This window comes from Bufo bufo, chromosome 2 (genome assembly GCF_905171765.1).
Source record: "Bufo bufo chromosome 2, aBufBuf1.1, whole genome shotgun sequence".
NCBI lineage: Eukaryota > Metazoa > Chordata > Amphibia > Anura > Bufonidae > Bufo > Bufo bufo.
The window spans coordinates 678,343,303-678,362,755 of NC_053390.1; positions in this window are offsets into that span (position 1 = coordinate 678,343,303).

The window sequence follows — 19,453 nt, forward strand, 5'->3', positions numbered from 1 at the left end:
TTGGTTTTGAATGACCTTCTTTTATCTATTAGTCTTTTTTATATGCTGCACTGAATACACTGTTACTTGTGTTTACATGTATTCTTATTACACTTTGCATCAATGATGTTAACTTATTATGAATTAGATTTGGCACTTCCCACTTTAACTTATTTTTCGATATGTATAGACAATACACAATATTATTTGAGGCTATATGAATTACTCTCTGGGGTGTACGCATTCCACGCACGCGCTGGGTGTGTACGACATGCAGTGCTCCGTGTTAGCTTGCTACACTAGCAACCGATGTGGGCGGTGTCTTGCTCCCCACGTCATCCATCACGTGGATGGTGCTGGGATCATGTGAGCACGCACGGTGTCGGTCGCGGGGTGACGAGTGGCGCGCTATGATGACGCGGCCCTCGTAATAATGCCGGACATGAGTCAATGATTGACTCCAGGTGCATTTTTTATATATATACCCCTATCTTAAACTACCTGTTTAAGCCTCCTGACGAAGCCAGTAGGTTGGCGAAATGCGCATTGAGGCATTAGCACACTGGGAGCCTCGGGTCACTTGTCCATTATGGGTAATTTATTTATGTTGTTTCACTTGCCTGTGACATTTTAATATGATGTAGCTTGCGCATGTATGCCTCGCTGTATGGACCTGCAATTATGCATTTTTGATATTGGGCATGGGTTCCCGTTTCTTTAATGGTCCTCATACAACGCAGGATTGCAAGATACTTGTGCTTACATGTTTAACATTTGTCCAATTATGTTCAATAGCTGTATTTATCCAGGCTGCATATACATCAATTGTTTGCTGGTACCATCCATTGCATGGTCCTTGGGCTTGTGACCTGTAGTTGCTCCTGTGTGGTCCCTACTATCACGGGTTCTGTGGTAAAGGGGTCTTTGTGGCCTTCTTCTCCCCTTGTTTTCACCTATGTTATGTATTTTTAATACCAATAAAGATTTTTGCTATATTTCATATGAGACTATTCCCATATTTATTAGCGGCTATTAGTTAGTTCTGTTGTAGGTGTTGTATTGTATCAGTAAGTAACAGAACAGGTTCTCTAGCAATCTATGTGAATACAGCAGACAATAGAAAATTAGACCACTTTTTCACTCTATAGTAGAATGAGTGGGTAACACAATACCCTATCAATGTGTACACCCCCACAAACAGTGAAATGAGACCTTCTTTCACAATTTAGTAGAATCAGTGGCTAACAGGTTAACTAGAAATCTATGTGGAAACAGCAGACGGTGTAAAATGAGATAGCTCTTTCACTCTTTAGTAGAATCTTGGGACACTACATGGGTAAGTACATTATACCTGACGCAAACATTGACCTGTAAGTCTGAGTTCACACTTCAGTTATTTGGACAGTTAATTCCAGCAGTTACTGTATGATGAGCCAAAATGAGGAGTCAATCCTTCTCTCCAGGGCTTTTTTTCTCAGAGAAAAGGTGGTGGAACTCACCCCCCCTCCCCTGGCCATGCCCCTACCCATCCCTAGGACCGTCCCCTAAAACCGCCCCGTTAGAGAACAGGGATGCAAGTAAAATTGCCAGTGACGGTCGTGACAGCCAGGCTGCCAGTGCCCGTGGCAGTGGCGACTCTAGGAACAATATATAGGGGGGGCACAAAGATACCACAGTCAAAAATGGGGGGGGCAAAAACGAAATAAGTATATATAAATAAGATTACAAGATACGAGAGAATTGCGGTATGCAGGGATACATTTATAATAAAACAATTTCTTTCCCCTTCTTTCTGTCTCTCGTCAGTGCGCAGGCGTACTGTTATGGTGGATCTGTGGAAGACACACTGTTATGGGGGCATCTGTGGATGACACATTATGCCTCTCATTAGCCCTCATTATGCCTCTCATCACTCCCATATCAGCCCCCATGCCTCTCATTAGCCCCCATATCAGCCCTTATGCCTCATTAGCCCCCATTATAAGCAATTATGCCTCATTAGCCCACATTATGCCTCTTATTAGCCCCATTATAAGCCATTATGCCTCATTAGCCCACATTATGCCTCTTATTAGCCCCCATATGCCTAATTAGCCCCCATTATGTCTCTAATTAGCCCCATATGCCTCATTAGCCCCCATATGCCTCATTAGCCCCATATGCCTCTAATAGTCTAATTAGCCCCCATTGTGTCTCTAATTAGACCCCATGATGCCTCTCATTAGCCCCCATTATGCATCATTAGCCCCCATATGCCTCATTAGCCCCCATATGCCTCCAATTAGCCCCCATATGTCTCCAATTAGCCCCCATAGCCCCCATATGCCTCCAATTAGCCCCCATATGCTTCAAATTAGCCCCCATAGCCCCCATATGCCTCCAATTAGCCCCCATAGCCCCCATATGCCTCCAATTAGCCTCCATATGCCTCCAATTAGCCCCCATATGCCTCCAGTTAGCCCCCATATGCCTCCAATTAGCCCCCATATGCCTCCAATTAGCCCCCATATCCCCTATATGCCTCCAATTAGCCCCCATATGCCTCCAATTAGCCCCCATAGCCCCATATGCCTCCAATTAGCCCCCATATGCCTCCAATTAGCCCCCATAGCCCCCATATGCCTCCAATTAGCCCCTATATGCCTCTAATTAGCCCCCATAGCCCCCATATGCCTCCAATTAGCCCCCATATGCCTCCAATTAGCCCCCATTATGCCCCCAAGCAGCCACATTTTTTATAAAATAAAAAACCACTTACCTCTCCTGCTCCTGGATGGACGCCGCCTGCAATTTTCTTTATCCTAAGTCGACTGTGCTCTGAACTGGCGCGCACAGCGTGAGGTCACAGAGCGCCCTCATGCTGTGCGCAGCCCTGCACAGCCGACAGCCGAGGACGTGGTAAGTACAGAGCGTTCACCACTTCCTGGTCCTTCGGTACTAATAAGCGCTTCAATAATGGAAGCGCTCATTAGTATTCACCTGGGAGAATCAGTGGGGGGGCACCCGGGGGGGCAAAGAACAACATAGGGGGGGCGATTTCCCCCCCTCGCCCCCCTCTAGCGACGCCACTAGCAGTGGGCCGGCTGGGCCCAGTAACTAAAGGGGGTGGGGCGAGTCGGCGAAAATAGGTGGCGGAACGCCGTTTTGGCGCGTTCCGCCAGAAAAAAAGCCCTGCTTCTCTCAGATAAGGTATCGTGAAAAGATCTGCACCTGATCTTTGCTTTTGACCCGTAACTGAACAAATAAGTGAAGTGTGAACTGAGCCTAATAGTGACACACACCGATGCCCACATCCATATACATATGACCTGTCTGTCAGACTGATGCACAGTAACTGTTTCACTACTAGAAAGGACTAGCATGTTGCTGCAATGCACAGTGATATAAACCGAGATACACTCTCCCTGCTGGCTGGGGATATAGCTGACCTAACTTTTTTTCTTTTTTTTTTTTAATCTTTCTTTCATCCATTCAACATCATACATTCTTATCCTGTTTAAAAAAAAAAAAATTAAGAAAAGAAAACTTTACTACAGTATGTCGTCCACCAGTTGTTCTGCCTACTCTCCCTATGTAAGAATCAGTGCCTCTTTACTGCCCATTGCAACCATTTATCTGAATGCAGTTGCTGCAATTGGTAGCAGGGCACAGTTCATATTGAGTCAATAAATCAGAACAAGCCACGTTCATGCTGATTTGGTGATTTAAACTAGATGGATTGGGTCATTATGCATTGAGAGTGAGCTCCAGCAACGAAACCTAAATGTCACAAAATGAATAAATGCAGGAATAACTTATGCTACAACCAGAGCAAATACATTCATAATTGATAATATTACACTGCCATGTATAGGAATAGGCAATTAAAAACACACATCATAGTCTCCCCGATGAATATCCAGCATATTTAATACCAAATACATAACCAGTAAGGGCAGACATAGACAGCTGAGGGCCCACCTACAAGAATAGTATATTGGACCCTAGTTCTCTATTCACAGAGCATCCTTCTTATGTACAGTATCTCCAACAATTTACCAGTACTTCCAAGTTACAAATGTAGCCGAGCTAAAATTGACTCTGATAACAGGTCACAGTTTTATCTCGTGCCATCTTGTGACAAAAGTCATTGAAATACATTGAAAGAGTTAGTTAACCTTTTTTGTGCCATTTTGGACTTAATGCGCTAACCATCAAGTTTAGCTCGGCTGCATCTGTATGAGCTTAGCCCTGTACATCCAATCTTACAGTGGGATTCTGCTTACTGTGTTTAAGGTCATATAGGATGATAGAGGGCTTCCTTCACCAGCAGCACAGGTCACACCTATGGTATGTCCGCCCCTGATAACCAGAGCAGTTCTGACCGAAATGCCTCCTCTCCTCTAGATGTCTCTAGGTATAACATGACATTTTATCAGATGTGTGCCTATTGCTGTCGGTAAAGGGGTTGTCCAAGTTATTATTATGCCGATACCCGGCAACCCCGCTGATCAGCTGGTTGAAGAGAAGGCGCGCACCATGCCAGCACCGTCTTATTTTGCATTGTTTACCTGCTTGCCATCGCAACAGCAGCGGTGAGCAGGTGTGATTACACCTAAGCCGTCCCATTCACTTCTATGGAATGGCTCATTCTATTACACTTGAATAGGAACAAGCCAATCCCTTGAAATGAATGGGACAGCTTCTTGTAGTTACAGCTGCTCACTGCTGCTGTTGTGAGAGCAAGCAGGAAAACAATGATGAGAAGCCTGGCACTGCACGCACCTTCTCTTCAACCAGCTGATCAGCGACGGAACCCCCGCAGATCCGATATTGATGGCCTATCCTGGGGATAGGTCATCAATATTAATAACTTGGACAACCCAGGGCCGGACTGGGGATAAAACCAGCCCCGGAAAAAGTTGCATACCAGCCCCACAGAGGGGTAGGGGGTGTCATTACTATTTGGTGGCATAGACGGGGGCCTGTACTATATGACGGCACAGAGGGAGAGCCTGTACTATATGGTGGCACAAATAGGGAGTCTGTACTATATGGAGCACAGAGGGGGGGTCTGTACTATATGGGGGCACAGGGGGGCTGTACTATATGGGGGCAGATGGGGGGGCACAGAGGAGGGAAATTTAAATAAATGTAGTATTGTAGTATGACAGACTTGTATGACTTTAAAGGGGCTATCTAGTAATTGAAAAAAAAAGTATCCCCTATCCACAGGATGGTACTCCCCCAGCGATCTCCACAATGGGGCCCGTATTTGTCTTGGCAGACAGTGGTGGACCACTCAGCGCTGTCCCGCTATAGCCGGCGATTGGCTGAGCGGACTCCACACGGATTGGCACTGTAAGATTCATGAAGTCACTATAAACGCATAATGCAAGCAAGATGCAGCGCGTCTGAGCCTCCGCTACATAACGCACAAACATACAGCACAGCTGATTCCTACAGCCCTGACACAGCCGGTGTTCTGCCAGATTCCTATACCTTGGCAGAATGCTATACCCGGAAGTGACGCGGCTGCACCGGAAGTGACACGGCTGCACCGGAATCAGCTTGAGGAGGGTGTGTGTGGATCTGCGCAACTGGATTCGTAAAAATATTTGCACCTCCGCGGGAGAAGCACCTACTTCATGTGCATGCGCGAAACCGTACACCGAACACTCAGGGACCGCACTCAGCTCTGCTATGTGGTGACCCCACCACCCCAATATCCTGCAATCACCTCTTCTATGTGGTGAGGCTGAACTGCTCCAGATGAAGTGTCCGCGAGTGCGCACTCAGGGGTAGGGAGATCTGATGGAATACTGAGTGCGCACGCACGGTGTACGGTTTCGTGCATGCAAATGAAGTAGGTGCCTCACACACACCCTCCTCCAGCTGATTCCGGTGCGGCCGCATCAATTCCAGGTATAGCATTCTGGCAGGTATAGGAATCTGGCAGAACACCGGGCCCAGTCATCAACCTTTTAAAGCTGTTGATAATTTTGGCTGGCTAGGGTGGAGAATTTATATGCGATCAGGATCATTTGTGATCAATGATAGAAAATTGTTTTCTGCCAAAAGTTTGATCTCTCAGGTTGGATTTTTTTCAGGCATTGTCAGTATGACAGGACTGCTGAATGTGGCTGATCATTTGATTATATAATTGTGCCTCTAGCCTGAGCCTGTGCATTCTCGATGCTGCTATTGAAGTATTTTCATGAGAAGCATCAGTGTGGCTACTAGACCTCAAGACCTCGTCACTCAGCCTCCTACCTGACAGCCCTGAATAGTCGGATGACAGCTCCACACAAGCAGCAGCTACCGGGCTAAAGGACCTTCTGTGATGTCATGATCATGTGATTAGTCACACGTGTAGGAGGAGGCAGGCTCCGGGCAATGTCCGTGCCAGAACCTGCTGTTGGGGGAGATGGGCTCCTCTGTTACTGCACCCGCCAAGGAGCCGTGCAGCAGTGAGGTCTACCGGCCTAACGGGAATTTTCCGGCTATTTTTTGGGGATGTTACAAGGCTTAAAAGTTTAGAAGCAAATCTTCGAAAGCCCAATTTTTAGGGACCAGTTCAGGTCTGAAGTCACTTTGCGAGGCTTACATAATAGAAACCACCCAAAAATGACCCCATTCTATAAATTACACCCCTAAAGATATTCAAAACTGATTTTACAAACTTTGTTAACCCTTTAGGTGTACCACAAGAATTAATGGAAAATAGAGATACAATTTCAAAATTTCACTTTTTTGGCAGATTTTCCATTTTAATAATTTTTTTCCGTTTTCAAAGCAAGGGTTAACAGCCAAACCAAACTAAATATTAATGGCCCTGATTCTGTAGTTTACAGAAACACCCTATATGTGGTCGTAAACCGCTGTACGGACACACGGCAGGGCGCAGAAGGAAAGGAATGCCATACAGTTTTTGGAAGGCAGGTTTTGCTGGACTGTTTTTTTTTACACCATGTCCTATTTGAAGCCCCCCTGATGCACCCCTAGAGTAGAAACTCCATAAAAGTGACCCCATCTAAGAAACTACAACCCTCAAGGTATTCAAAACAGATTTTTACAAACGTCGTTAACCCTTTAGGTGTTCCACAAGAGTTATTGGCAAATAGAGATGAAATTTCTGAACATGACACCATGTCCCATTTGAAGCCCCCCTGATGCACCCCTAGAGTAGAAACTCCAAAAAAGTGGCCCCATTTTAGAAACTACGGGATAGGGTGGCAGTATTGTTGGTACTAGTTTAGGGTACATATGATTTTTGGTTGCTCTATATTACACTTTTTGTGAGGCAAGATAACAAGAAATAGCTGTTTTGGCACCGTTTTTATTTTTTGTTATTTACAACATTCTTCTGACAGGTTAGATCATGTGATATTTTTATAGACCAGGTTGTCACGGATGCGGTGATACCTAATATGTATACTTTTTTTTTTTTTATGTAAGTTTTACACAATGATTTCATTTTTGAAGCAAAAAAAATCATGTTTTAGTGTTTCCATAATCTGAGAGCCATCATTTTTTCAGTTTTTGGGAGATTACCTTGGGTAGGGTATGATTTCTGCGGGATGAGATGACGGTTTTATTGGCACTATTTTGGGGTGCGTGTGACTTTTTGATCGCTTGCTATTACACTTTTTGTGATGTAAGGTGACAAAAAATGGTTTATTTAGCACAGTTTTTATTTTAAATTTTTTACGATGTTCATCTGAGGGGTTAGGACATGTGATATTTTTATAGAGCCGGTCGATACGGACGCGGCGATACCTAATATGTATACATTTTTTTTATTTATGTAAGTTTTACACAATAATTTTTGAAACAAAAAAAAAATCATGTTTCACGAGGGGGGGGTTTCGGGACCCCCCGCACATTTAGCCGATGTGCCTGCTCAATGATTTGAGCAGGCACCCTGTTCCGATCACCGCCCACCGGGCGGCGGTGATCGGAACAACATATGACGTACCGGTACGTCATGTGTTCTTAAGGACTCGGGAAACATGCCGTACCGGTACGTCATGTGTCCGTAAGGGGTTAAGTAATTCTTATTATCAAGTGGTTCTAGTGATTGTAATCCTGTCAGGACCAGGCAAATTTTGGTTTCAGAAAACACACAATGAACTGTTTAGATTAAATCCTTATGGCCTACCATGCTTGGATCTTAACCCCTTAATGACCAGGCCTGAAAACGCCTTAATGACCAAACCAGTGGCGTAACTACCGGGGAAGCAGGGTAAGTGGCTGCTTCGAGGCCTGGGCTGACAAGGGGCCCGGCACCCGGCAGTGTGTCAGTAAAGTTTCATGATTATTTAATACAGTTTTTCAGGCCAGGCCCTTTCACATACAGTGTGGCGCCGGCGACATTGGGGGCCTGGTTGTCTGTCCATCATCATCCTTCCACCTTCCCCCGATGCATCTTACTGCCAGACAGTACAGGAATCAAGCTATTACAAGCCGGCAGCGCGCTGTTCTAATTAGGCCCGCACATCAAGTTCCAGTCCTGAGGAGGGAGTGGCAGGCGGGAGGAGAATCACAGCAGTGCACATCAGTCACTGGGCTTTTCAGGTATATCTGTGCCCACTGCCTGTGTGTTCCCTTGCCCTGGCCCCTGTCTGTGCCTCCTTGGCTCTTTCAGCACAGCCCCTGACCCTTATCTGCACCCCTCTGGGCCTTGTCTCTGTCTGCCCTGGCCTGTGGCCCCCAGACCACTGTCTGCTGTCTCCCTGGCCCCTGTCTGCGCTTCCCTGGCCCCTGTCTGCACCCCTGGTCCCTGACCCTTATCTGTGCCCTCCCCCGGCCTTTTTCTGCACCCCTGGCCCTTGTCTGCGCCTCACTGGCACTTGTCTCTGCCCCCCTGTCCCCTGTCTGCACCTCCCTGGCCCCTGCCTGCACCCCTGGGTCCTGGCCCTTATCTGTGCCCCGTCCCTGGACCTTGTGTGCACCCCTGGCCCTTATCTTCGCCCCCAGGGCCCTGGCCTGTGCCCTCCCTGGCCTCTGTCTGCACCTCCCTGGCCCCTGTCTGCGCCCCTGGGCCATGGCCATTATCTGTGCCCCGTTAATGACCCTTATCTGTGCCCCCTGGCCCTTGTCTGCAATCCTGGCCCATGTGTGCGCCTACCTGGCCCTTGTCTGTGTCCCCTTGGCCCCTGTCTGCGCCCCCCTGCTTGCTGTTATGCAATCTACTACTGCTTATTTTGTTACTCTTATATATGCAGAGGGTGTGCACCTATATGTGCCATAATAAGCACTAGTACATGACGGAACAGTGGGGAGAAAGGGGATGCTGCCATGTACAATGACACTACATGAAAGACAGTGTGTATGTGTATATATATATATACACTCACCTAAAGAATTATTAGGAAAACCATACTAATACGGTGTTTGACCCCCTTTTGCCTTCAGAACTACCTTAATACTACGTGGCATTGATTCAACAAGGTGCTGATAGCAGTCTTTAAAAATGTTAGCCCATATTGATAGGATAGCATCTTGCAGTTGATGGAGATTTGAGGGATGCACATCCAGGGCACGAAGCTCCCTTTCCACCACATCTCAAAGATGCTCTATTGGGTTGAGATGTATTACCTATCTATTTAGGAGGTTTATCTCTCTGTGCTGACTGCTACAGAAAGACCAAACTTTGTATTTCATTTTTGAAGGGTATATTACTTCCAAAATAAAAAAGAGAGACAAACAAAAAGATTACAACACGTGTTTTCTATGAATATTGAGCTAAAAAAGTCTTTCTAATAGAAGTGTTCCTTTAACTTTATTCTGTATCTTTTTTACATTTGATGCAGTGCCTATGTATATGTATTTTTTTTCTATTTTTAAACTCTTTTTTTTTTTACTAGAATTTATTAAACTATTGTATATATTAATTTTCTTTTCGAAACGCACTAGGGGACTTGAAGACTTTAATTTGATCTATCAGTGTAATGGTAGAAAACCTATAAGGCCACGTCACAATAGTAACATATTGGCATCATGTGATCGCTGTCAAGATCCATAGATGCTGAGGTTGCTAATGAAAGTGTGATTTAAGGGCCTTAACAGATCAGAAGCTACTCTTATCCCGGTCATTACAGCTGGCCACCCACTGTCAGTTATAGCCGGGTTCCTGCTATTGGTTGCATGGGCCCAACTCCTGTGCTCGCACGTTCAATATGAAGTACCTGTACATCATGGTCCTTTAATGTATTGCAATCCATTCCATATAGGGTAGCTTAAAGGGTTAGATGAAGGAATACGGAAAGTATAAGGCAATGCATCAGATTATTATTTGGTTTGATATGCAGTACATTTCCAACTACAATATGTTGGCATATATGGAATACTGCAGATACAAGAACCTACCTACTTTGTTCTTACCGATCTCTTATCCTCAATGTCATAAGTAATACATGAATGTACCGAGTGTTGTATTTTATTATATCTATTCTCTCAGGCATCGCTTCTATCATATGTATACAAAAACAAGCACGCAATAGACTGTGTTGTGTGAGGAATTCAACCAAGCCACAATTCTGCTAACACTTTCTCAGTATGCAATTAATTATTGTTTTAACTAGGGTCCCAATGTGAATATTCATAACATAGCTCTAAATCATATAAAGTAATATTGGGAAATACGATAGCAAAAGCCACTTGAATTTTTAAGTGGGATAATAAATCATTTTCTATATTAATCTATCCCTCTGAGTATTCACCATGTCAATATCCCTTGTACTGTAGCTCAGATGTTTCTCTGGCCATAAGATGCAGTATTACAGTGATAGCTATTCAGTCACATGTCATCTAGCAATATTAATTCATGCTGGTTTGATATGGAATCTAAAGTATGTAATTGTGATGATATGAAATATGATAAAAAACAAACATCAATATAGCTTTATAAAAAAAATGTCAACAGAAGAAACCTATAAAAGATTAAGCAATGTAAAAGCAAAACAAGCAATAGGCTTCGGGCAAGAAAACCAGATTAGGGAATGCTATCTCACATTGCCCTTTTATTTATCTATTTATCATCGGTCGTAGTGTATAATATTTGTCACTTACTATAAATTAACTTTAACTATTACCATGAAAAGGAGGCAAAATGCAGCCACAGCAGATTTCTAAGGTATGCACAGCTATGTTTCTGATAGGTTGTTGTTTTTCTTCCTAGATTAAGTCAACATGATTTTCGTGGCATCTTAACAATACAAGAAATACCTTATACACTATGACAGAAGGTAAAAGTGAATTTTTTCAAAATTAGTCATCTCTGGTTGAGGGTTGAAGAAATGGGAGTTTATAAATGTAAAATATGGTTATTTCTTTGACAATGGGATCGCAGTTTTTTTTTTTGTTATCCTGGATTTCTGTCTTTTCGATTGTTGACATCCATTTTATTTTTCTTTGTATTTTTGTGATTTGATCTAATGAATGAATTCTAATGAAGATTTAAAAAATGAATCACCCTTTGAAAGTCACGTGGATAAGCACAAGATGTATGCATGATAAGATATAAATGTAGCATGTATTGTAAGATAATTTTCATGCAGCAATATGGTGTGATAGGTCAACGGAGACTCTAGGGAGAATATATCAATGGCGGCAGTAGGTTCCCAATGCAGACTACATATTTACATAAACATATGCACACTTCAAGTACAAATGGAAAGATTCACTTTTATAGGCAAGACAGACAAAAGGTGTGTACGCTTTCATTCAAACAGACCTTTTGCCGATCAATTATAATCATAGGAAACTAATAATATTACAATGTTAGATACTAACTGTAGCACACTGTATTTAATACATACTGTTACTGATGTGGCATGGTCTTATAATATCACAAAATATACAAAAGGTCCAAATATACAAAATATACATTATAAAAAATGCACAAGAAAAAGTCTACAATAATAGCCCCATCCAGGGTCATCGCTAAGTGAAAACATCTGGGGCCTGAGCCCTGAACATCACTGCCAAATCACTTTCAATTGTATCACTGTCCTGTAGATGGCCATAGAGTTGATTATAGCAGCAGGGAACATGAGTTAATAGCTCCCTGTCCCGTCATAAATCACTCTTATAGGCATCATGCCACTAGGCCTAAGTCCTATTAGAGGTTGCCTGCGTCTCTGTGCAGGCTGGAATAGATCCATGTTCTGCATTGTGGGCACCAGCGGGGAGAAGAATTGAGGTGAGTATTTTATTTTTTTGTTTTTTTATGTCATATTGGGACATCTATTCAGGTCAGGGGCATTATAATTGCTGCAACATTACATGGGGCTGGGTATTAGAACTACTGGGGCATAACAGGGGGCAGGGGCATCATACCTGCTGGGGCACTACTGCGGGCAGAGGCTTCATAACTGCTGGGGCACTACTGGAGACAGAGAAATTATAACTTCCTGGGCACTGCTGGGACAAAAGCATGATAACTTCTGCGACACTGCTGGGGCAGAGGCACTATCACTTCTCAGGCACTACAGGGGCAGAGGTGTTATAACTGCTGAGGCAAAATTGGGGCAGAAGCATAACTTCTGGGGCACTACAAGTAATGGGAAATGACAACTGCAGGGGCACTACAGGGCAGGGGCATTATAACTACTGGGACACTACTGGAGGTAGAGGCATCATAACTGCAAGGGAACTACTGGAGCAGAGGCATTATAACATCTAGGGTACTACAGAGAGCAGGGGCATTATAACTGCTGGGACTGCAGCATTATAACTACAGGGACACTATATGGGGCATTTTAACAACTTGGCTATTATAGTCTTTTTTAACTATTGGGGCACTATAGGAGGCATTATAACTAGTGGGTGCACTATAGAGTAACTACTGGGGGCATAATAGAGGGCTTTTAATATTATTAGGGGAACTACAGGAGGGCCTTATTAATACTAGGGTCACTATAGCGAAGCCATATTACAACTGGGTTCACTATGGTGGGCATTATTATTGAGCACAATATGGAGGACACAAGTACTAACAGCCACTCTCAGGGAACATTATGATTACTGGGGTAGAGTAGGCAGTATTATTACAAATGAGGACACTCTGGGGAGAGGTATTTCCATTGTTGGGATTTTTATATTACTATAGGGGACTATCTGTATTGCATTATAATTTCTGCAGTATAGTATTTGATGGCATTGGGGAGCACAGCAGGTACAGGATTAGTGGTTGCAGCAGGATAACACTGTTGGGGCACTAGGGTGGGAAGGATGATAGAAAAGTGAAGAACCTAAGATGTATGTGTGATAAAATATGCCTTTTGTGTTAAGATGTGTGTGGGGGGTATTTGCTTTGAGAATTTGTCACATATGCATTGGGATTTGGGCCCTGGATCTTTTGAGACCCTATTAAAGCCCCTGGCAATACAGATGGACAATACATGAACCAAATGCATAATGTGGAGGATAGTATATGAACTCCAGTAGCAGACAAGAGAAGCAACACAAGGGAAGTAAAGCTCTCTATAGGTACATTTCTGGCAGGGAAGGCTTAAAATGTTAACTAGCTGGTCAGTGGAGGTCCAACTTCCTGCACCCTCACTGATCAGCTAGTCATGGCCTATCCTGAGGAATAGGTGGACAACCTCTTTATATATAAAACTTTTCGATGTATAAAATAACCTCTAATAATCAGGATACCACGTTCCATTATTATTACCGACCAGGCTTCTCTGTTACTCTCAGTATCAGTATCCAGAAACCTTATTTCATTGACAATCATCCTATTTGGCATCTGGTATTACATTGACTCCCCCTTTCTGCAATTTATGAAAAATCTATATAATTCCAAAGAATACATATAAGAATACATATAAGAAAACATTGATCACCTTTACAATTGAACAATTTGAAAAAAAACTGTTATGTTACAGTACTTTCATATTCTGGATACATACAGTTGCAAGAAAAAGTATGTGAACCCTTTGGAATAATATAGATTTCTGCACAAATTGTCATAAAATGTGATCTGGTTCAACACTGCTGCTACTCTCCCTAGGAGTGGCCATCCTGTAAAGATGACTGCAAGATTGCTCAATGAGGTGAAGAAGAATCCTAGAGTGTCAGATAAATACTTACAAAAGTCTCTGGCATATGCTAACATCCCTGTTAGCGAATCTACAATACATAAAACACAAAACAAGAATGGATTTCATGGGAGGATACCACAGAGGAAGCCACTGATGTCCAAAAAAAAAAATTTCTGCACGTTTAAGGTTTGCACAAGAGCACCTGGATGTTCCACAGCAGTACTGGCAAAATATTCTGTGGACAGATAAAACCAAAGTTGAGTTGTTTGGAAGAAACACACAACACTATCTCAACTGTAAAGTATGGTGGTGGGGGCATCATGGTTTGGGGCTGCTTTGCTGCGTCAGGGCCTGGACGGATTGCTATCATCGAAGGAAAAATGAATTCCCAAGATTATCAAGACATTTTTCAGGAGAACTTAAGGCCATCTGTCCACCAGCTGAAGCTAAACAGAAGATGGATGTTGCAACAGGACAACGACCCAAAACATAGAAGTAAATTAACAACAGAATGGCTTAACCCCTTAAGGACCCTGCCATTTTTCACCTTAAGGACCTGGACATTTTTTGCAAATCTGACATCGTTACTTTATAATGGTAATAACTTTGCAATGCTTTTACTTATCCAAGCCATTCTGAGATTGTTTTCTCGTCACACATTGTACTTCATGACAGTGGTAAATTTGAGTCAAAATATTTCATTTTTATTTATAAAAAAATACCAAATTTACCAAAATTTTTGAAAAATTCATAATTTAAAAAAATTCTATTTTCTGCTTTTAAAACAGATAGTAATACCTCCTAAAATAGTTTACTTTACATTTCCCATATGTCTACTTCATGTTTGGATCATTTTGTAAATGACATTCACTGGTCACACAGCTCCCCAAACATAGCACTAAGGAAGGGCTATGGATGTGTGAGGAGTACTGAAGGGGTTAACTCTGCAGCTGAGGAGGAAGGGCAGGCTAATCCACAGCTTTGATCTCATCAGCATTAGAGAAGGAGAATTACAAGTAGCTTAGTTCTTATCAACTGTGTGTTTACTCACAGTGACAGTTTTACTGCAGGACGAAATTGTTTGTCCTAGTGTGTTAAGTACCTGCAAGTTAGGACGAGCATTCTCGTCCAAGGTCCTGAACGTGTTAAACAGAAGAAAATACGCCTTCTGGAGTGGCCCAGTCAGAGTCCTGACCTCAAACCGATTGAGATGCTGTGGCATGACCTCAAGAAAGCGATTCACACCAGACATCCCAAGAATATTGCTGAACTGAAACAGTTCTGTAAAGAGGAATGGTCAAGAATTACTCCTGACCGTTGTGCTCGTCTGATCTGCAACTACAGGAAACGTTTGGTTGAAGTTATTGCTGCCAAAGGAGGTTCAACCAGTTATTAAATCCAAGGGTTCACATACTTTTTCCACCTGCACTGTGAATGTTTACATGGCGTGTTCAATAAAAACATGGTAACATTTAATTCTTTGTGTGTTATTAGTTTAAGCAGACTGTGATTGTCTATTGTTGTGACTTAGATGAAGATCAGATCACATTTTATGACCAATTTGTGCAGAAATCCATATCATTCCAAAGGGTTCACATACTTTTTCTTGCAACTGTATATGTTAACTTATTGCTAGCTTGGGCAAGAATCTGGTTTGGAGCCAAGGTAATGGTAATTTAGGTATGGGAACCAATCCAAATAGATATAACATGACTCAAGAGAAAATGTAACTGAGGTTCAAAAGAGCAGATTTTATCATTGTAGGAAAATAAATGAAACACTTAACATTTCTTTTGAATTATTCAAGTTAACATATGGTGTAACCAGATACACTTTGCTCATGCATGTAGAATGTATCTCTGTAACGTCTATAATAAAAATCGTAAGGCAGATCATTTCAAATGGTTTTCATATTCAAATGAAATGTTAATTATCATTTGTGATAAAATAAAAGAGTAGTCCCATGTGTCATTTTCATCCCAAAATTCCTGAAAGGCTGTAAATAGCTATTTTAAAGTATTTAAGTTTTTCTGTATTTTGTGTACGTTTTTCACAATTTTTTTTATTCACTTTGCTGTAATAGTGTTGCTGCTAATCTGTGCTGCTATGAGTGGGTTCTGACTTAAATCAGTCTTCCCCCTCTGGCTTCTGATAATATAGTACATACTTATTTCCCCTGCAGAAGGAGTCTTCTCCGCTAACCATGCTACTCGAGAGCTCTGATCTTTCTCTAACAAGTATGGCAAAAAGCTATTTCTATGGATGCTCTGCAGTGAACAGAGGATCACTATGCAGAGAACTGGCTGTGGGGAGGGTTATTACTATTCACCAGCACAGTGACCAAGTCAAAATCCAACCCTCATACTACCTGAAAATTTTATAAATAAAAAAATAGGAAGAGAGAGAAAGAAAACTGCTAAACATTAGAAGTCTGTGTAGGCTCAGGAGACATGATCCATCAGGAACTGTTTCAGAAGGAGCACTAACATACATTAAAAAAACTTTTCCCTTTAAAAGTGTCCATAGTCTTTGAAGGGATTGTCTTATTTCAGACATTGGTGGCATATTGCTAACATAGTGCACCAATTTCAGATAGGTGTGGGTCCCACCTCGAGGATCCATACCTATCTCCAGAATGGCTGTTAAAAGTGAAGGAGAATGTACTGCACATGCACTGCTGCCCTCCATTCACTTCTGTGGGAGTTTAAAAAATAGCTGAGCTGACTTGGCTACCTCTGGCAGTCCCATAAAGGTGAATGGAGTAGTGGTCATTCATGCATGGTGTGCTCTCCATTCATTACTATGGGACTTTGCTCGCTCAACTTTTTTTCAAACTCCTATACCAGCAAATGGGGAGCATGCTGCACATGTGTGGTGCACTCTCTCTCACATTTGGGGGCCCATTCTGGAGATAGGAGCGGGTACTAGAGGTGGGACCTGCAGCTATCTGATATTGGTGGTATATCCTAGCGATATATAGTTACATAGTTACATATAGTTACATAATTAATACAAATGTCCATCAAGTTCAACCAAGGGATAGGTGGCGAATCCCAGAAGGAAGTGAGACTCAGATTTCTACATGTTTTCATAAGCATTTATGTTTTTTACCCTTAAGAATTTGTCTCAACCCTTTTTGAAACATATGCCACCAATGTCTGAGATGACACAACTCTAACTCAAAACCAGCAAAGGGCATTTTGTAATATCATCGTTAGCAATGCTAAAAGACAAACGCAATCATACTACAATAGATTTGTACAGAAAGGAAATGTATTACAACTATGGCAAGCATGATTGTTATTTTTTATTTTTTTATCACCAGTAGTAGACATAGACTGAACTTGAGTTGTATGAATATTATGTTCACGGCAGCCAGGTAACTAGTATTGCATGTGTTACACCTTTTTCCTTAAAGTCAATAATGCAATTTATTTTTTTACTGAAAAGGTCTTTCAGTGAGAACTATGCTTGTGCTATTTTAGTTGCTGCTTATAATTAATTTATGCTGCATTATTAATATCGTATTATTGAAGTATTTTTTTTAGATGCCCATATTGTCCTGCAAGATTTATTTTGATAATTTCCCTAAAATGCATGCAGCAAATATATTTGTTCATCATCAATTATGTTTGCTTAATTGATCTCAACATACTGTATTAATTAAAAACATTATTTTACACTAGTCAGTTTTATTCTGTTTCACAAACTGGTGACCAAACATCTCATTTACATTAGTTTACTATCAATTATTCATGATACAGTATTTTGTTATATTTCTGATTTGCAGGAGTAGATTATGGTTTACCCCAGTGAGAAAATTATTTACCGGCAGAAATAATTGGTTTTAACTGTTATAAATTGTATACTTTATCTCTATGGAATAAAGCACGGTCTAGGAAGTTGATACAAAGCATTGAATTAAATCTTCTATGTACTTATAACTGTTTTAAAGCACTGAAGACGATACCTAATCTTTATTTTAAAACATTGCTTAGCCATGGCTTGGCTTGTGTTTTTAACTTTTGTGATTATTCCTGAAAAAAAACAACAACATTGTCATAACTGTAGGTCTGAATAATAAAGTAGTACAACAACATGTTCTTCAGTTTTTTCACTGAGAAGCGACTTGTAAGAAAGAACCATAGAAGTAAACATGTTTGTGTTTAAGGATCATATAAAACAATATTTTTAACATGAGCACAAATGCTTTCAATTTTATGGCTTTGTAAAATGGTATTAAGCAAAGCTGAGTTCATGAAAAACCCTATATAGTAGCAGCATTTCATTTCTAGGACTCCTGTACTTGCTCTTTATTAAAAGCAATAAAGCAAATTGTGCAACACACAACACTGTTATAAGTCTTGAATTGTGCATTTAAAGAAAAGCTGGTCTAAAGACAAAAGTTTGTATATATATATATATATATATATATATATATATATATATATCACTGCTTGAGAAAAGTCCCAGTGAGAGGACTGAAACATTGCGCTGGTGAATAAAGAACACTATTTTTGATCACAACCCTGGGAGTGCCGTGGAATTTTCTTCTCTCTCTCTCTCTCTCTAGTAGTAATATGAACAGCACAGCACTCAAATAGTAGTGGTGTGCCAGCTGCTGTAGAAGCGATCCACCATCCAACAAATAAAATAAAAAATTCCACAGCACTCCCAAAAAGTAAATAAAAGTAGTGTTCTTTAATCACCAAAAAGCAATGTTTCAGTCCTTATATTGGGACTTTTTTCAAGCAGTGACAATTAAAAAAAAATAAAAAATGATTTGGCCATTCATGAGGCTTTGAGTCTATGCTTCTTCTCAATTCCTTATGCAGGACTTTTTTTCCCCCACTAAAAAAGTGGACACCCAAACGGACTCCATCATAGTCAATGACGTCTTTTCAGCTATGTTTGTTTCAGTTATGCACTGAATCAGCTTCTGTCATTTTCATTGTTCTGCTCCTTTATTATAGCAGAACAATGGAAATAACTAGTAGACATGTGAACATGGCCTTAAAGGGTTGTTCCCAAACTGAAAAAATGACATCACATCACGATAGATGGTGGGTCTGACTTATTGGACTGTCACCAATCACCCAAATGAAGGGGCAAGTTTCTGGCTGCACTTTTTTTCACCTGCTGAGTTGGACATTATTACACAGCTTTGTTTAAGTGCCCTTCCAAGTTATTTCTTTAAGTATGCAATCAGCCATCAATAAAGTTGTTTCAAACACCAGTAGATAGTAGAACCAACCCCCTTAAAGGGAACCTGTCTTGTGGATATTTGATTATAATCTAACTAATTATATACAATCATTAACTACTAAAAAGTACCTTAGATGTATTCACTTACTGGTGTGACAGATGGTTACCCCATAATATACACACAAAGATGTCACATGCCACATGCTAATGAGCTGATTTGAGTCCAGCGTGATGTC